This window comes from Balaenoptera acutorostrata, chromosome 3, assembly GCF_949987535.1.
Source record: "Balaenoptera acutorostrata chromosome 3, mBalAcu1.1, whole genome shotgun sequence".
In the NCBI taxonomy this organism is placed as follows: Eukaryota; Metazoa; Chordata; class Mammalia; order Artiodactyla; family Balaenopteridae; genus Balaenoptera; species Balaenoptera acutorostrata.
Window position 1 is genome coordinate 122,258,289 of NC_080066.1, and position 21,552 is coordinate 122,279,840.

The 21,552-nt window shown below is 34.3% G+C and overlaps 1 pseudogene; it reads left to right on the forward strand.

Annotated features, from left to right (window-relative positions):
• Nucleotides 1-21,275, forward strand: part of LOC103006404 (proteasome activator complex subunit 3-like) — a 39,857-nt pseudogene extending 18,582 nt beyond the window's left edge.
• The last annotated feature ends 277 nt before the right edge of the window (nt 21,276-21,552 follow it).

The following is a 21,552-nucleotide window of genomic DNA, read 5'->3' on the forward strand; positions in this document are numbered from 1 at the left end:
AAAACAAAGATAATGAGGGTTAATGCTCAAGAGTTTTAGCAAATGGCACTGTGAGTCTGTCTTCCACCTTTTCTTTTACTAGCTCCAAACGTTATCCTCTTCTCAGATGCTTGTTTGATATTAGATGGGAATTCAGTCCTGATAAAGACAGCCTTAACATTTCCCACAGCTTGACTGAACTTTAGACAGGCTTCTTCTTGCCTTTAGACCCCTGACCTTCCGCTTGCCAGGGCTTTACAAAATTCAGATGGCCTAACCACAGGGGCCCCTCCCCTCCCTTTTCTTAGAGTATTTACTTAGAAAACTTGTAAATTTTCTCTCTCTCTCTCTCCATATATATATATATATATTATATATATTATATTATATATATTTAAATATATAACTAAATCATTTTAAAAAGCTTCTTGTCATTTTACAACCCAGGACCTGGGACTTTCTCAAGGACCTCAGAACCATCCCTTTGAAATGTAATCATCAAATAAGAAAGTGTCTGTATCTCCTATTCTCAGTAGAAAGGTAGGAACCTGTCTTAGGTGGGCACCTCTCTCAAACTTGTAAAACTACATCCTGTCATGAAGAGATGAGAAAGTTTACTTTTCCTTTGGGTAAAGCCAATGAGAAAACAGATGGCTTAGTATCTCCACCCCAGCTCTTATAAACTCCCCTACCTTTTGTTTCAGGGAAGTTGAGTTCATCCTGTGTTCTAGTTTCTCATCCTTATTTCCGTAGCCTTGAATAAGGTCTTCCTGACAATATCTGGTATGATTTTTGCTTTGACCATCACAAATAACTGTCTTTGCTCCCCTTGGAACCACACATGACAAGACTTGCAGATTGGATGTGCTAAATCACTCTTGTACCTGAGTGTTGGAGAGCACAGTGATTAGAGAAGAATGAAGTTTACTGCAAGAGACTTCAGCCAGAGACTGGAGGCCTTTTTACTCTACACAGTTGGCTCACGGTGGGGAGAGACTGATTTCCTTTCTCCACTTGCGGGACTGAAGATACCTAGAGTGATCCATAATAAAGACCCGAGCCTTAATGTATAAATAAATACATGAATAATTAAACAAACATACAAATAAATAACTGCCCTCTCACAGGGCCTTGCAGCACAATAAAGGGATATCAGATGGACAACAACAGCCACAAAAATCTGTAAAGTAGAGCTACAGTACAGAAGCAGATGGTAACATGATTTCTTAGGAAAACAATTTAATGAGTAAATTGATGCTACCTTTAAGTAGTACTTAATAGTAGTAATATTTAGTACATTAAATACTGTACTACAGTTAATGATCTGAAGTAGTAGACTAGAATATCAAATGGGAGAATTTTGCTGAAATAAGAAAAAAAATTGAAAGAGAAGGAATATATGTGAGAAAATCTTAGCAACTTATCTGAAAAATACAGGAGAACTAACATGGAAATGAAAAAGTTTAAGAAATGAAAATGTAATATATGAGAAAAGGAATTTAGTTAATAGAAAAATATTCTTTTCATCTGGAGAAAGATTCATGTCTAAGCTTGAAAGTTTCATGGAGTTCCTGGAAAAAAAGCAATTCTAAGGTAAAAAGAAAACATCATGTTTCCAAAACTGAAATAGGTAAATAAGAAGGAAGAAGATATTAAAGTATCACCACCAGACATTCTGAAACACTTGAAGCAGAAGACATTAGAATATTATCTACACCCTATTAAGAGAAATTTGATGAGTATAACTCAACAATCCTACACCCAATGAAGACATCTTTTCATTGTTAGTGTGCAAGATAGATATTTCTGAATATGCAAGAATTTAGAGTACACCACAAGTTTTCCAAGACAGAATGCTCATCAAACAATGACTCCAAACAAGAACAGAAAGGAATTGAAATATAAATTCATCAAAGTGAGAAAAATTTAGAAGGAGAATTGTGTTGAATTATATTGGGTTGGCCAAAAAGTTCTTTTAGATTTTTCGGTAAGCTCTTACAGAAAAACCCGAATGAACTTTTCGGCCAACCCAGATAAAATTTTCACATTACTGGAAGAAATGTGAAGTGTTACATCCTCCTTGAAAGCAGCCTTGTGACAGAAGAAGTGACGGGATACTATATACAACTCTACACACATGAATTTGGCAACTTAGATAAAATTAACTATTTTCTTATAAATAGGAAAATATCACAACCCATCCAATATGAAAAGATGATTTAAGTACATTGATTTTTAAAAGACTTTATTTTTTTAGAGTGGTTTTAGGTTTACAACAAAATTGAGAGGAAGTTACAAAGATTTCCCATATACCTCGTGCCCCCACACATGCATAGCCCCCTCCATTATCAACATCACTTATCAGAGTGGTACATTTTTTAACAAGGATGAACCTACACTGACACATCATAATCACCCAAAGTCTATAGTTTACCTAACAATTCACTCTTGGTGTTGTACATTTTATAGATTTGGACAATTGAATAATAGCATATACATCATTAGACTACCACAGAGAGTATTTTGAATTCCCTAAAAATCAGTTGTGTTCTGCCTGTTCATCTCTCTCCCACTACAACCCTGGCAACAACTGATCTTTTATTGTCTCCATAGTTTTGTCTTTTGATCATGTCAAAACAGTTGGAATCATACAATATATAGTCTTTTCACACTTATTACTAAGTGATTACTATCACTTAGTAATATGCATCTAAGGGTCTACCATGTCTTTTCATGGCTTGATAGCTCATTTCTTTTTAACACTGAAAAATATGCCATTTTCTGGACATACCATAGTTTCTCCATTCACCTACTGAAGGACATCTTGGTGTTTTCAGTTTTGGCAATTTTGAATAAGGCTGCTGTGAATATCTTTGTGCAGGTTTTTGTGTGGACATATGTTTCCAGCTCCTTTGGGTAAATACCAAGAAGGGTGATTGCTGGACAGTATGGTAAAAGTATGTTTAGTTTTGTAAGAAACTGCCAAATGGTCTTCCAAAGTTGCTATGTTGTTCAGCACTCCTACTAGAAATGAATGAGAGTTTCTGTTGCTCCACATTCTTACCAGCATTTGGTGTTTTCAGTGCTTTGGATTTCGGCCATTCTAATAGATCTGTAGTGGTATCCAATAAGTGTGTAGTGGTAGTTGGTTTAATTTTTATTTCCCTGATACATATAATGTGGAGCATCTTTGCATATGCTTATTTGCCATCTATATATCTTCTTTGGTGAGGTGTTTGTGAAGGTCTTTGGCCCATTTTTCATCTAGGCATTTGTTTTCTTATTCTTCAGTTTTAAGAGTTTTTTGGTATATTTTGGGTAAGAGTCCTTTATCAGATGTGTCTTTTTCAAATATTTTCTTCCAGTCTATGGCTTATCTTCTCCTTCTTTTGACATTACCTTTCACAAAGCAGAAGTTTCTAATTTTGATTAAGTCTAGATTATCACTTATTCCTTTCATGGATCATACCTTTGATGTTGTATCTAAAAAGGCATCACCATATCCAAGGTCATATAGTTTTTCTCTTATGCTATATTCTAGGATTTTTATAGTTTTGCATTTTACATTTAGAGCTTTGATCCATTTTGAGTTACTTTTGAGGAAGTGTGTGTCTACACTCATTTTTTTGCATGTGGATGTCTAGTTGTTCTAGCACCATTTGTTGAAAGGACTATCTTTGCTCTATTGTATTGCCTTTGATCCTTTGTCAAAGATTAGTTGACTGGTATTTATAGGGGGGTATTTATGGGCTCTTTATTCTATTACACTGATCTATTTATCTATTCTTTTGCCAATACTACACTGTTTTGATTACTGTAGCTTTGTAGTGAGCCTAGAAATTGGGCAAAGTTGGACCTCCAGCTTTGTTCTTCTCTTTCAATACGTGTTGGCTATTCTGCATCTTTTGTCCTGCCATCAGTTTCCTGATACCCGTAAAGTAATTACTGGGATTTTGATTAGGATCACATATAATTTACAGAGTTGGGAAGAACTGACGTCTTAATAATATTGAGTCTTCCTATCCATGAATATAGAATATCACTATATTTATTACTTCTTTAATTTCATTCATCAGAGTTTTGTAGTTTTCTTCATAAAGATTTTGTGTATATTTTGTTAGATTTATGCATAAGTATTTCTTTTTTGGGGTGCTAAGGTAAATGGTTTTGTGTTTTTAATTTCAAATTCCTCATTCATTTTTGGTCTATAGAAAAGCAATTGACTTTTGTATATTAATTTTTTATTCTGAAACCTTGCTTTAATCTCTTATTAGTTCCAGGATTATTTTTGTTTCTCATATTTTCTGCATATATGATCATGTTATCTGCAAAAAAAGACAGTTTTATCTCTTCTTTTCCAATCTGTGTATCTTTTATTGCTTTTTCTTGTCATATAGCATTAGCTAGGAGTTTCAGCATGATATTGAAAAGATGAGAAGTTAGCCTGGCTGAAACCTTGAATTTGACCTTGTAAGATCCTCAGCACAGAATCCAGCTCAGCCAACTCAAACTGCTGATCAACAGAATAATAAATAATGAATATATAATGGAATAATAATTGGGTATGGTTTTAAGTTGATTAGTTTGTGGTAATTTTTTATGCAGCAAAGAAAACTAATACACTGATAATAAATCAGCTTTTACTTACAGAAATGGCAGTTTCATATGGTTAATCAAATAGATTTGCCTGTTAATCCCAATATTGAGCAAGGCAATAAAGTAGTTCATGTATTATCCCAGGATATTCTTTATGAATATCCTTAATTCATTAAACTGAATTATGAGGTTGCTTTTTTGACTCTTAACTACTAATTTAAAATTATTTCCAAAATGTCATGATAGACTTTTTAACAGTTTCTTAATGTCAGGTGGCTACGGTATTGCAGAATATTTTTTAATGTAGGAAAAATTCTTATAAGTGATGAGGTAAATAAAATGTCAGTAATGTTATTGCTCAGCCTACAAATTCATCCTAAGTCTTGTCTTGAAAAGTAGGATAAAACTGATCAATTAAAACTGGGTAAAAAGGGGGAATGACTCAAGAGATATGAAAAATGTGAAATTTTCTATACTTTCTTGTTCAATTTACTTATAACCCTCTAGCAGTATAGTCACTAAAACTATCTAATGGTAAGATAAGCTAAACGGAAAGCTGAACCTGTGCCTTATGATGAAACTTGGTTTTGCCTGGTAAAAGCAAAAGGAAAACCTGCTGCACTCTGGACAGTTGGGTCCCACAGGTTCACATTTCTAGGGAATTTTTTTAAAAGTAGCTCTTCAAAATTTATTCTTCATTGGTTCAGCACTGATAATAAAAATGTGTTTCTTTGATATTCTTAATATTCACTCTGATAACTGGTATTTGTCAGTTTAATAACTTTCATTGTCCTAATGTTTCCATAAGTATAAACAGAATGAGTGGATACAATTGTATAGTAAAACAGGTGGTTAAAACATAATCTTGATACAATGAAAGACTTCATATGCACAAGAACTAGCCCTTTAAGGAAAGAATTTTAAGTAATAAAAATATTACTTCCCATAGAAATTATTTGATTTGAAAATAAATAGTAAAAACTAAGGCACTTATACACACTTTATGACTTTGCCACTCTTACATGGCAATATGGCTGAATTTTCAATCCCAAGTGTTATTCTCTTTTGCTCAGAGGATAGATGGAGAAAACCCCTTTGAAAAGATCAGTTTTCTTTGCTTCTTCAATAGCATTTGTTGATTACATTTTCCATCAATCATTCACTGCTCTATGGAATGTTTTATCGTCCAATAAGTAAAACATCTTTGTCTCTAAAATGTAATTTCTGGAAAATGCTCTCAAGATTTGGCTTCCCCATAGCTGACAAAAACTGAAGAGATAGAACACAAGTGTAGTCTCTTTTTCCCAAGTGGATTTCAATACAATTTATTTTAATCATCCCCTGTAGGCTTGCTCATTTATCTTGTTGATTAGTGCAGTTGACACTTCTATTCTGGAATATATTTTATGGTTTACTATACCTTCAGGCTTCACTCCAATTTGTAGGATATCTATTTCATCAAGACAGTGGATTATAAATAAAACAAATAGTGCTATATGAATTTTAAAATAGTCTCAGTCTAATGTCAGGTCAAAGCAAAATGATTACATTCCCAAAACCATAAAATATATTTTAGAAGTTCTCAATAACTATTTGTTAAGATAGTTTTAAGCTATTTTACTGTAGACTTTTAAATAAGATTCTAACTGCCAACATAAATGAGAGAATAAAAAAAAAAAAAAAGAGGTAATTGATTTTTTTGCAAAGCATGGACATATTTTCCATCCAGAGGGAACACACAGACAACTCCCAGAGATACCAATTCAAGAACAGAACCAGCAGCAGGTAGTGAGAATGTCAGCCAACAACGCTGAAACTAAAATTGACATGTCTAAAAAACCCTAAATATCAAGTAGTATCAAAAATGATATTATACATTGCATTTTACCCTCTGAAGTAAAAATAAAATATTTTCCTGACCTGAGCAATTTGCTGATAGAGCAGAGTATGTTTGAAGGAATTTTTATGTTGATATATATTTTTCATTACTTTTTTGATTAAGAGTTAGCTGCACAAACAGTTACTGAATACCCAGCATCTAAAGAGGGAAGCAGGGAACAGATGTTTAATAATTTATTCTTATAATTCTCTATCATGAAAAATTTTGGTTACTTTTCTAGCATTAAAAAAAAAAAAAAAGAATGTACCAAATGCCACTGAATGGCATTTTTAAATTGGCTAAAATGGTGAATTTTCACTCTTTACTGGTGAATGTTATATGTGTTTTGCCACAGTAAAAATAAGTTAATTCATATGCCTTTAGTGAAAACATGTTTTTCCCAAGTTCAATAAGTAAAAACTCACAAGTTATACATATAGGCCTCTCTTAGGACTGAAACCTGCACTGTCGAAGACGTTTCCACCAGTGGCCACATGTGAATATTAAGCACTTAATATGTGGCTACCTCAACTAGGCAAGTTAATTTTTAAATTTTATTTATTTGTTTATTTATTCATTCATTTATTGTTATTATTGTTTGTTAATTGCCTGCTCTGGTACATATCTACTCTCTTAACTATTCAACTGGAACATGTAGTGGGTTGGTTAATGGAAAAAAATCAGTTAAAGAAGAGAATTATAAAAAATGAAGTATACAAGCACAATTTTAATAATTTATTTAAACTTAAAACATAAACATATACTCGTCCATTGGTTGGTTGTTGGTTGTTGGTTGTAGGAACTAGGCCTTTTCACCATAATGCACTTTCTACCACTACTAATTTCAGTTTCTTTAAAGTGAAGTGACAGGTTTTTGAACAAATCCGAGAGCAGGATCTTTAGAGATTTGTATGTTTTCCTCAGTTCTTCACTGTTTTCTCATCCATACCTAATTCCACTTTTAAAACTCAAGTGTTTCCAAAGCATTTGGCCTTTTTTTCTCCTCTTGAACTATCAGTTAACCTAATTTTTAATGAATCACACAGCTACAAGTAACAGTGGCATGAACGTTTTGGTGACACACCTGATTAACTCTTGGTGTGCCCACAACCCAGTGAGGAGATAAATGTGAGTCCAGCCACAGCACTGAACAGGAATCGGCCAGGTCCATAGGCATCAGTACTCTTCCGAGTGCTGGCGAAGAGATGGTTAAGTGGAGGCTGGCTAAGATAATTTCTCTGTCCTAACAAGGAATGACAGACATTGGCATTTGGACTTCAGAAGGTAGGAGGAAAGATTCTGAAGCAGGAATGCCTGGATGAGGCACTGCCATGGCCAGTAAAAGGGTACCATGATCAGAGAGTTTGTCCCAGCAAGGAGTGAAGGGGCACAGAAAACTTCTGTTTATTAAGCACTTCTCTTGTGCCCACCCCCTTACAGGCATTATTTCATAGAATGGTCATAGTGTCCCTCATTTTCAGATGACGTCATTGAGCATTTTCCCAAAACATGTAGATCTGGAATTAGGAAACTATTCTGTCAAATGTCAAAACCAGTCTGTTCAACCAGTATTGGTTGAATGTGGCTATGCTCACCAGGTGATTCTGATGCAGAAGGTTCATGAAAACACAATGTCACCTTCACAAGGAACTACCGAGACGGCCAGCCAGAAAGGGAGGAAGCACTGCTGAGTAGGGAATGGCGTGGTTTGAGAGGGATGGAGTGGTTTGCTGGAGCCAGCTCATACCACCTTGCAAGAGCCAATTGTTAAATCAAAGAAATTTTATGAGTTGCTTCTTAAATACAGTCATTATTTACAAAAAAATTATATAAACCTGCAATTAAATATATTATACAATGAACAAAAGCAATAAACACTCAAAATTCATCACTTCTTAATTATGTTAATTTTTCCACATAATTATCTTCTATGTTCTTAAGATTATTTGTGTCTATTGCATCTGTATGGGGGAGATGCTATATGCATTAGTTATCTGGTGTTGCAAAACAAATTACAGTGGCAGCTCAATTATGAAACCTGTCTGATGGTTTCAGGTATAAATTGATTATTGCTTTTCATCAGAGTTTTTCACCAGTCAGCTTTTCCTCCCTACTAACTGCACCCCAGACTGTAGTTGTTAAGGACTTGTTGCAATTTGCTTTTCTAGTTAGAGCACTGGAATTAGTAACAGAGTATTAAAAATGCATTAAACAGAACAGTAATTTTCATTTACCCTTTGCATATTTCCATCTTGCACAGTACGCAACAGTTTTGTTTCATAACAGAATTCTTACTGAGCAGATACAATAGCTAGCAGGGAAGCAGGACTAAGAATTCACAGTTGAAATGACACTATTGTAATAATGTTTACTGAGTTTTGTTGAAATAGGGAATAATTTGTCTTAGAACATGCAATACATATTTTCCTTTGGGGGGAAGAAATTGAGGAGTGATTTTTATAGTATGTTTTTTTTATTAGCATAGTTAGTAATCATTGAAATGGCTATGATAGTCAAAGTAGGCAAAGAAAAAAGTTAAATCAATTTTCTGACTCCCCTCTACATAATGAGATCAAGACTGTATTCACATTGATTTACTCTCCAGGATTAACTAAAAGCCCCAAAACAGGTCTCTATGTATACCTAGATCGGAAAGTCACTTTCTCTTATAAGTGCAGGATAATTTCCTCATTAAAACTTCAAAAGAACAAGTTGTAGAATTATGTCTGCTCGAGAGATGTTTTTTCTCTTTGTGCACAAAATAATTTTCCATGTACTGTCAGAGGTTCAGTGATACTGCAGTAACATGGAAATGACCAGGATTATTCCAGGGCTTTTCATTTTACTCTTTCTTAAAAGAAAAAGTCTGCCAAATGTCAAGTACTGTTTCTGCTGCTAGGATGGCTTTGTAAAATTTTAACAAAATTATTTTCTCATAAATATAAACCCTGGACACACACAAGCAAAAACTACCGGAGGGATTTGGAGAACAAAACAAAGTAGACACATTTTGGATGGCAGTTTAATCTCGGGGGAAAGGTTTGCTGAGTGACTAATGGTGGCTAATGACCCAAGAGGGAAAAAGTCCATCATCTTTCTGGCCTGAAAAGAGTGGGAGAAAATTTTAGGGACACCTTGGCCCATGAAGAGTGAGAGGGGTTACTGATCAAAAACAAACAACAAACAAAAAACCTAAACTATGGTAGTCCCAAATTCTGTATATTAACTTTACCTGTCTCTGGCTGACCACAAGCCAAGCATGTGCAGACAGACTCAAAGCACTGAGTATAAAAGGATTAATGAGTTGCCCCTGCACCATCACCACCAACGTAAAACAGATTTTGCCTTGAAAACAGTTTGAATATAACCAGGTTAATGGCTTGCTTAAATAAAAATGCGACAATCTTCACAAGAATATATCAGAATGTTGATTCTCCATGACATAATATTGACAATGTCAGTGTTACAACCTAAAATCAATAGACATACAAGAAAAAAAAAAATGACCCATTCTGAAGGAAAAATAATATCAACAGAGGCCAATACAAGATGACTTGATGTTGAAATTATCAGAAAGCAGCTACTATATTTATGCTTAATGAGGTAAAAAAAGAAAATACACAATGAAGAATGAAAAGACAAGAAATTTCAGCAGAGGAATACAAAAAACAAAAGAGAACTGAATGCAAATTTTAGAACTGAAAATTATAATATTTAAATTTAAAAATATCTGGCAGGGAAAATGGAGATATACATGCTGAACAACCACTAGGGTGACCACCAAAAAATAACTGCAAAGTGACTTCTAAATTTAAAAAAAAATTCTAAAAAACTTAAAACATAGAAAGAGAAGAAAAAAAAAGGGGGGAGAATGCAGAAACCAAAAATGTCATTTCACACCATCCAACATACATTCTACAGTTTTTACTTTAAACTTTATCACTATTCTCACCCTCCACTGGAATGTAACATGTGAAAGCAAGGATCTTTTTCTGTTTTAATGTATTTATTTATACATTTTTAAACTAATTTCAATTTTACATTCCCTAAATACCTGACACACATTAGCTTCTTAACAACTATTGGTTGGATAAATGAATAAGTTCCAGATTTAATGTAATTTTTATCTATTAAGGTAGAATTAATAATCTAATGTGAGCCAAATATACCCATTTAAGATAATAAAGGACAATCATTTATATTCTTCACCTGAGTGCTAAATTCAATTGCATGTTTTCTGAAGCTTCCTATTATTATAATCACATATTCTTAATTTTTGAATTGTAATATGATTTCTGGATGGTTGGCAGCTCAAGTTATCATTTTAAATCTTATCAAGAAAAGCCTGAGTAGAGATGAGTGACCCCCAGTGGAGTCTGGTAGAACTCAGATTAGCAAAGGTTCCAGATGCTTTATGCTGATACAAATGCTGTATGAATTTCTTATGCTTATTCAATTCAGCTACACAGATCTTGAGGGACCCTTGTTATAACATTTTGATATTCTAACATGTGGTCCCAGAAGCAAAAATTCAATTGCAGGAGTATCTTAAGAAGTTGGGTAGGAGGGTTACTTGAAGTTAGTGATTTTGTGCATATTCATAATTACTGGTTTTATTATTCTGATATTTGGAATTGATGCATATGTTTTATATTAAATAGTATAAGTATATAAAGTACTTTTCAAGGTATCTGTCACGTTATTTGTCTTAAAATATAAGTAGATAGATAGTACTAAATGAAGTTAAAACAGTGCTTTAATTACTTCAGACTAGCTTTATCTGTTTATGTGGACAAGCAAGCCTTAAGATTACCTCTGGGTTTGCTAAGGGTCTTGATTGGAGAGAGAGAGAGAAGTCAGAGAGAGACAGACAGAGAGACACAGAGACAGAGACAGAGAGTTTGAGAGACACAGAGACAGAGAGTTTGAGTGAAAATAGTTTCCAATATTTATTTCTATGTTCCAACAGATTACCACAGTGCAAGAACACATATGACTAAACTATTACAAGGTGTGCAGTCAAGCCACCAGCTGTAGCTTCTGGGTATCTGGAAAAATTAGAATAGATAAGAGAATGAGAATGACCCAAGAGAAATGGATTATTCCTACAACCAATCATATATTAAGCAGTTCCCTGAAATGACTAGTTTTCACTTTTTTAAAAAATTAATTAATTTATTTATTTTTGGCTGTGTTGGGTCTTCGTTGCTGTGGGTGGGCTTTCTCTAGTTGCAGTGAGCGAGGGCTACTCTTCATTGCGGTGTGCAGGCTTCTCCTTGCAGTGGCCTCTCTTGTTGCGGAGCACAGGCTATAGGCGCGCAGGCTTCAGTAGTTGTGGCTCATGGGCTCTAGAGCTCAGGCTCAGTAGTTGTGGCGCACAGGCTTAGCTGCTCCGCGGCATGTGGGATCTCCCCAGACCAGGGCTTGAACCCGTGTTCCCTGCACTGGCAGTCAGATTCTCAACCACTGTGCCACCAGGGAAGCCCTAGTTTTCACTTTTATGTAAGACAAATTTTAATAAGTTAAGAAATGGAGGAAGCATCATGGGAGCTCAACCATCTCACTGGATCTTTACCAAAACCTTTGTTGGGGGGCCAGGGGACAGAAACAAAACAATAAAAGTCTATCACACACGGCCTAAGTCTTAAGAAACTCAAATGAAAATTTTTACATTAAAAAATAAGAGACAACCATTCATTTAGTAAAGAAACATTAACAAGGCCACTTGGGAGGTTTCATTACACAAGTCAGAAATATTCCTTAAAAAAATAAACTACTTTAATAAGTTAGTTCTGAAAAACTTATTCATTAATTTAAACATGGGTCTGGTGGAAACTGCTCATCTCTCTCAAAACTTCAACTGTATGCCTCACCTGGGTACCAGAGAACTCACTTTCAGGATTGATCATTGGCATGGCCGCCATGTGCTGCCTGCTATGGGCACGATGTTCAGCAGGGCACTTCCACTGTTCTCCAAGGTGTCTCTGCACACTACTTGGGTTTCTGCAAAATCGGGTGGCTTGGTTACAATCACAGGAAGGCTGAAGGACATATCATTTTTGTGACATTGCTTCAGAATCGCATGGAATCATTTCTGCCGCACTTTCTTGGTTGACCTAGTTAGAAAGTTCTGCCCAGTTTCAAGGGAAGAAGATATTATCAACCCCTAATGACTCAGGAGTGGTAAAATTCTGGAAATGTGGTGGTTGCCATCTTTAGAAAATCCAAACTTCCACACTTGGCCCCTTTATGATCTACCCACAATATTTCTGACAAAATAAGCTCTTTAGCCCTCAGTGAAAAATGTTAAAAGCTCATGTTTCCACACTTATATTATTCGAGCAATTTTAGATGCTTAAGTTCAACATTGATGAAGTAAGTTTTAATGTTTCTGTTGTTCTGCTAAATTTATTCACAAATATTTATAATTGCTGGCTTATATTTACCACTTTACATAAATCTAGGACATGTCTTCATGCAAGTATGATAATTTTTATTATGCTGAATAAACAATGTATTTAATTACTCCTAAAAATTATAAAATTCTTTATCAAACTACAGCATAATTAACCAAACTATTGACAATGATTTTTTACTTCTCTTCCTTTTGACTTTATTTTTTTACTTCTATACCTTTTAATTTCAAATTGCTCTATTCTAAATTATATTTAAATTAGAATATTTTTAGAAGTTCATTTTTTGGTTTTATTTTAAAGAGATAGAGAATATCAATTTGTTACAACATAATATCTCTTTCTTAGGCATTTCTTGGACTTTTCTTTGAAAATAAATGAGGAAAATATGGAATTGTTTATAAAAGTGTTTTTCTTTATCTATTTATATTAAGTTAGTGGCAGTTTCTGATAGTTTTCCAGATACATAAATATATTTTGATAATTATTCCTAACCATAGTCAGAAAAATTCCAATGAATATTGTGAATATAGTAAAATGAAACATACACAAATCTTCCAATATGTACAGACATTAGAAATCTATCTCAGCACAGATGTTGGCCATCACTATCAATTGACAGATAAATTGTTGGTTTAGGGCTACCTTTTGGCTGAGACAACTAAATGAGGCACCTGAATTCTAGTCTACTGTGTAAGATATACATGGTCCTCAAAAGTAAGGTCATATATCAATAAATACAAGTATTAAGAATTATATTGATAACAAAAGCAATCCTTGTCATATATAAAGTCTATTTTTCTGTCACAAACACTATTTTTCTAGTCATTTCTATGTTTACCTCAACATTAGTAATGAAGCAAGTCATGAATATAAGCAGTGATTAGAAAGAAAGCCTAAAATAATTGTCTTAATTCCTTTCATTATCTGATTAAAACTAATAAGATAATGTATGATGACAGTGCAAGCCAAAAGGAAAGGTGCAATTGTTTTTCTAAATGTATCAGGTAAAACTTGTGATCAGGTGAAGACTTTTTACTTGGTTTGCTTCAGTTTTGCCTTTTACTGCTTTCATTTCAGCAACTAAAAGTTTGTGGTTGGCAGCCAAAACAAATTTACCTTCTGTTGAATTTCATTTTATGGAATTTCTAGGATCAGGGTTGGTTTCCAGTGTGCAGAGAAGTGATTATAATAGAAATATTTAACCTATGAAAGTGTTCTTTGAAATTGCAAGTTATAGGAAACCGATTAAATTGACCACCATTTGTTGTCTTCCACAAATAATAAATTTTTATCCAATGAAGCTTCAATTGCTAAATATTTCTGGTAATCTCTCCTCAAAAAATGTTACCCAAATATATGAATAAAGCACGGGAACTTACTGGTATTTTTATATCTCTTGTGGAGAAAATTATTTTTCCTCATTGTTAATTTAATTTTCTAAAAAATTAAATGTATCTTCAATAAATGGAAAACATTGTCCTTGAGATAATGGGACTGTTAAAATTAAAGTAATTGATTCATATTTAACCCATTTATAGAAAAATATCCTAAAAAACAATTTCAATATATGTTTTCACCAGTTGATTTTACAAGGTATTTTATACTGACTATTGAAAAATTAGAATATTTAGTTCTCTTGATTTTCTATACTTAATTCAAATGTTAAAAGTAATTTTATCTTTGAGAATAGCTCTCACTTTTCTTCTCTATTTCATCATTTTGTGTCAACCTTCTCCAGAACGTTTCAAACAATAAAGTATGTAACTTAGCCTAAAATTTATGAAAGTACTCTTTACAAATTATATCACTGATATCCTAAAATTGCTGAGAAAATGTATATTTAACAATTATTTTATTAGAAATTTTAAAAACACATTTTTCTTCTATTTTGTATCTTATTATACAGTTGAATAAAATAGTGTACTATGAAACCCTAATTCAATAACAATTTCTGTTAGCATTTTATGCTAAAAATAAATCCAGATTATTCAAGTATCCATTTGGTATGGTAAATATTTAAAATTATACCAGATTCTTCTACCAGATAACATGCCTTGAGGCTTTCTTAACAGACTATAAATTCTGGAGCCAGCCTACTTGGGTTTAAATCCTTGCTCTACCATTTCCTGTCACCTTAGAAGCAACATTTTACCAGTCTCCTTCAGGTACTATCTGTAAAATGGTGAAAGTGAAAATGGTACATCACTTATGATATTGGCCTGGGAATTAAATATTTTATCTAAATGTTTAGCATATGATCTGTCTTTTAAAAAGTATATATGTTACTTTTTTAATGATTTTTCTGCCCAGGGCCATTAGGACCATCTGTTCAAGTGATGCAAATGATTTTAGAGTTGGTCTTATCAAAAATAATTGCTAGCGATGTACATACTAATTTTCTACAAAAATTAATTCTCTCAAAAGCAAATAAAAATGACATTTAAATTTTCCTTTTCTTAATGTTTGTTCTGTAACTTTCCTATATTAACTTGAAAGAGGAAAAGCATCACTTTATCTCATTGTTTCTGCCTCAAGAGCACTGACTTTCAGAATACAGAAAAATGATACTGATTGCAGATTTTCTAGCGATTCATTTTACTGATTCAGCACACTTACTTGATAATAAGCACATATGTATTTTCTGTTTGCAAATTTTACAGTGCAGTTCTGTAAGTACTCTACATGAGACATCTCAATATTATAAATGGCTTTTAAGCAAGCACATCAAAGCACAACTGACTTTTTTCCTTGTATTTATTCATTTACTTATCCACTAGAGGGAAATAAAGCACACGATACCTGTCCATGGTGCATTTCAATGGTTGGGTTACTAGACCTTATCAAGGCTCTTTACTATCGCATTATTCTAGTAGCTATGTTCTTCTCTCAGACTCAGAGTAAAGCCAAGAGATAATATTCTTTCAATTACATGGTTTTCAGTATGCTGATAACTTTTAATCTCAGCTAGATTGTTGATAACTAAAAAAAGAAAAATTAAATCCAGGGCATAGATTCACTTTACAAATGTCTATTTTGGAAAATGAGGGAGACATCTCATATACTGTACTTTGAAATAGTCTCAATTATTTTAAACTAAAGTAGTTTTATACGATTACTGATTTATATAAATTAGTCTAAAAAGTATGAGAATAATAATAATTTCCAAGTATTTATAATTCTTTATTAATTTATTTATTCTACACATCGTATTGTGTATTAATTATGTTCAGATGACTCTGCTACCCGAATGCTGTGAAATAGGAGAAAAATAATATTAGCGAAATAATAATTACATAGTTTAGATAAATAAAGGACCAAATTAGTAATAGCTATTTTTCCTTACTTTTTTGTTTCTTAAAAGGAAAGATTGAAAAGGATTTAGATGATTCAGTGTATACCAGATAAGTCAGGCCTTAAGAAATTCCTGTGCTGTCCTCAGTAAAACAAGGTTGCAAAACGTCATGACAATGGGAATGATTAAATCTTTTTCAGTTTTGGATGTGTAAGTTTAGAGTAGGACAAAATCAAACAAATGAAAATAATCGGCAAATAAATATACCACACTGGAGTGTATTTTGTAAAATCTATATTCCTTTTATAATATATGTTTACTATTGAAATTTTGAATGACAGTATCACTTTTCAAATGACAATATCACTTCCACTTTACCAAATAACTTGACTTTTTGAGTCTTGTAAGAATAATAATTCCTAACTCAATTAGAGGTACTCAAACTTGTTGCTATGCTAATAGCAAATGTACATTTTCCTTTAATAAGTACACATACACTTAGATTTGAAATGTGTTAATTCACTGTGTTGCTTCTCTTATCTAATCCACCAGCCCACTAGTTTCAGCTCAAATATATGTGCTCCAAATGGTTTATCGTTTGTATTTGGAGATATATGTTGTTGTCACTTTTGTGTTACAAATGATGTCTTTTATACGAAATTCTATCATCACATAATATTACAAATATGACTTAAAACTGTTAGCAAGGGTTTAATTTTAATCGCTTTGTCCATATTGCTATTATCCCCCTGCAGAATTATTGTTACTACAGTTAACAGTATAAGAATATTATTTCCAAATTGCTTCTGCTCATAAGTGTCACTTTGTGTGCTGATTAAAATAATTGTTTTTATAAGATTTCTAATATTTTAATTTTTCATTGTGATGTTTCAAACATAGAAAAAACAGCAGAAATAAATATTACATATACCTATCAGTTCATTATTATGATTAAACACACATTATATTACCTGTAGATGATTTTATTTTTCTTTTAGAAAAAAAAAACTTGCAGACATAGACTATAAGTCCACATACTATTCTTTTCCTCTTTCTCATTCCCCAGAGTTAATCAAATTCCTGAAACTGGTGAATATCATTTCCATATTTCTTACTATTCTTTTATTGTGTATGTTTAATATATAATATACACATGACATACAGAATTGCTTTGCTTTGCTTTTCTTCTTGAAATGTTACAAAGCAATGGACTCAGGAAGCTATCTTATGTAGGATTTTATATATCAGTGTTGAAGAAGTGAAATTGGTCAGTACTATTCTGTCCATGTATTTCCCTTTTTGGTGTTAGTAAAATAAAACTACACTAAAAATATATATTTGGGGTTCAGGTTCTGGATAAGATGTATATACACACTATGTGTCCTAATGAATACTGAGAACCCTCATAAGCAAGTAGAACAGGCAGTATAGAGGAGAAGATTAGAATCCAAAATACTATCAAAGCTGCAGTGAATCTACTATTCTTTTCTCTTCTGATATCTCATGGTTTGAAACTTAAGCACCAGAATATGCCACTGGGGCACAAACAGAGAGAGCTCAAAGAGAAAGCCTCTAGTTTGGCTCAAGGAGTGTGAAAAGGAACCCCTAACACTCAGAGAGAGTATATAATTTTATCACTTTTGTTTTCTTTCTTTCATTCTCCTTTGCTCTAGCCCTTAAGCAATCCCACTGTGAGAGCAGCAGCTGGCAGCAATAAAAGCCTGAAGGAGCCAAAATTCTAATGGAGAGGAGCCTTCTTTTTCCTTCTATGGAACTGTATTTCCAAAAGAATGGGTGGAAATCCATTTGTTTGTTTGTTTGTTTGGTTGGTTTTTTTCTCTGTCCTTGTTTTGCTTGGCTCTGCATGCAGGAGCAGCTTTGGGAGTGCCCAGCAAGGCAGAGTATATAACACACCAGATTTCTGAATAGAGTTCCAGAGACGAACCCAAAGAAACCAGGAAGTACAAGGGACATTGTGGAGAGGAAAGTGCTTAGGAAGGAGATACACTAAGCTATTTATGACTTTCTGAGCTCATCTTCAAACTCCACATGTGTGCATCTGATCCCATTCAGTGCACCAAACACTTTGAGAATTGAACAGAGAGACCATCACCCAGGTCTGGATGTTGACTGGTGCACACATGGAACAGTTCTGAATAGTGCAAAAAGGGTTGGAATCAGAATTGACTTTAAAACAGTAGCCCATGGAAGGCTATCAACGTTCGCCACAGGATTTAATCAAGACCCAGAGTCTCATTGTATAACATTTAATATGTCTAGGGTAAAATTCAGAAATCCTTGGAATTTGAAGAACCAGGAAAATCTCATTTCATATGGAAAAAAAAAAAATGAAGACACACCCATGATTGGAATTATTTGACAAAGACTTGAAAGAAACTATTAATTTCACAAAGCTCCAGAAAACAATTTAAAAGATATTTGAAACCAAAAGGAAAATTTGTTTCAGCAAAGCAATATAAGATACACGTTACTTGGGAAAAAACAAAAAAACAAAAAACCTCACTATATACAGGGACTAATTGGTAGAATAGAGATAACAGAGGAAATAGTCAGTGAAATTGAAGATAAAGATACATTATCCAATCTGAACAACAGAGGGGAAAAAAAATTAATGACAGGAGTCTTATGTCATGTAACAAAATATTTATATTATTTGTGTATTTGGAGTATCAGGAGAGGAGATAGAGCAAAGTGTGGAAAAATTTTTGAAAAAAATCACAAACAGAAACTTCCCAAACTTGGTGCCAAGATATAAACTTACCAGTTGAAGAAGCTTAGTGAATCCCAAATAGGGTAAATACAAAGGACTCCATGACCAGACACTACTGAAAATGAAAGATAAAGAAAAAAGTCTTTAAAAAATTCTTAGAGAAAACAAACAAACAGAAAACAACAAAAAACATTGTCTGTAGGGAACAATAATTTCAATGACTGCAGATTTCTCACTAGATACCATGGACTCCAGAGAGTAAGGGTACCACAGTGCTAAGTGCTGAAAGAAAAAAGCTTTAAACACAGTTTCAGTATTCAGGGCAAATATTATTTAAGGAAAGGTGAAATAAGAGCTTTCTCAGATGAAACAAAACTAAAATAACTCATTGCAGCAGAACTGCTCTAAAAAAATTACTTAAAGGAATTTCTTCAAAAAGAGGATGCTATGGGTTGATGTGTCCCCGCCTCCCAAAAAGCGATATATAGAAGCCCCCAGATTTATTACGGAGAGAATCAAGTGAAAATGTGGTCATTGGGGTGGGCTGTAATCCAATGTGACTGGTGTCCTTATACAAAGAAGAATTTTGGACACAAAGACAAGGATAGAGGGAAGACAATGTGAAGACCCAGAGAGGCATGGAACAGATGTTTCCTTACAGACCTCAGAAGGAACAAACCCTACCAACAACTTGATCTTGGACATCTAGCAACTAGAACTGTGAAACAGTAAATTTCTGTTTTTGTAGGCCAACCACCAAGTTTATGGTACTTTGTTATTGCAGTCCTAGGAAACTAATACAAAGGGGAAATGATAACAGAAATTTGGAACATCGGAAATGAAGAAAAAAAGCCATTGCTTAAAAATGTTAGGAGTGACAGGGAGTATAATGACATTCTGAAATGATGGAAAATAGAGAATTTGTTGCCAGCACACCTGCCCTAAATGAATAGCTAAAAGAGGTTCTCTAAAAGAAGGAAACTTAGAACATAAGGAAGGAAGAAAGAACATGGAAATGGCAAATATGTGGGCAAATTCAATTTCCTTCTCAAGTTTTCTATTTGATGGTTGAAGTAAAAATTGGAACACTGATACATGTAAAGGGAGTAATTAAGATAATTATAGAGTGTGATCAGGCAGCAGGCAGCAGGAGAGCAAGTGGGAGGAAGGAACTGGGGGTGGGAATCAGCAAGCTGTGTGTGAGCCGAGCAAGGGCAGCCACCTCCAGGGAGCGCTGAGATTCCTCTAGTTCCTCTGACGCTACCCACCATTCAAAGGTTGATTCTGTCAGAGAGCAGATCACAACTGAGGCAGAAGACTTGGTGGAAAACATTTTCTCAAAAAGTTGTTAGAACTTGACAGGTTTTTTTTTTAAATTTTCTTTCTTTCTTTCTTTCTTTTTGGCTGTGTTGGGTCTTCATTTCTGTGCTAGGGCTTTCTCTAGTTGTGGAGAGCGGAGGCCACTCTTCATCGTGGTGCACGGGCCTGTCACTATCGTGGCCTCTCTTGTTGCGGAGCACAAGCTCCAGACGCACAGGTTCAGTAGTTGTGGCTCACGGGCCCAGTTGCTCCGTGGCATGTGGGATCTTCCCAGACCAGGGCTCGAACCCGTGTCCCCTGCATTGGCAGGCAGATTCTCAACCACTGCGCCACCAGGGAAGCCCAGAACTTGACAGTTTTTTGAAAGGACCAATCCTAAACATATATAACCTAACTCAGATCCACTCAGACATGAGTCTGCTGGCCCCTGACTATTCTTCTCACCAATAGCCACAATGGACTGCAAGATCCCACTTCCAAGAAGAGAAGATTGGGTGAGTGTGAAGAGGCCTTTCAAGGAACCACGGTATTTGTGATGCCCAATGTGATGCTAAAAAGCAACCAGGAGTTAGTGGAGAGTTTTGAGACAGTGAAACCTGAGATCTGGCTGCTGATCCTGAAATGCAGCACCATAAAAATGTGGGTACAACTCCTAATTCCTATGTTAGAAGATGGGAACAACTTTGGGGTGTCCATGTAGGAGAAGACAATTGCAGAACTAAGAATGTTGAGAGCTGCATCTCATCTGGATCAGATTTCTAGATATTATGTTACAAAAGCCAAATCGGTTTCCAAAATAGCTAAATATCCCCATGTGGAGGACTGTCCTGCACCCTGACAGGTATTGATGAGAAAGAACATAACAGCTTTTAGCTCATCATATCAGAGCTAAAGAATAAATATGTCCTTCTACATGACATGATCTGGAAAAAGATGAAAAAGATCAAATGCAGAAACACTGTACAGAGGCCAAGGCCAGGGGACTCTGTGAGTCTGGCTCAAGACCCACATCACCTTAGTTTGTTACATGACTACGGTGATGGGGAAACTGGCTGGAAATAGTAATCACACTTCTCTGTGTTTTTAGTTAGAGTTTAATGAAACTGTCATGTAGTTCTGTGACAGACTTACCTCTTTTTTACAGGTCTTCTATTTCCTTCCCTAATACCTCATAATAAAATAAAATCAATAAACCTGTCCTAATTTCTGGAGAACTCCAGGTTTGTGTGCGCAATATGTTAGAACAAGAATACATATGCTTTCTCTCTTCCACTTTTCCTTCCTTTGGGGGAGACAAGCTAATATCTTGGGCTTCGTGTTTTCTTCCTTTTGATGGTTA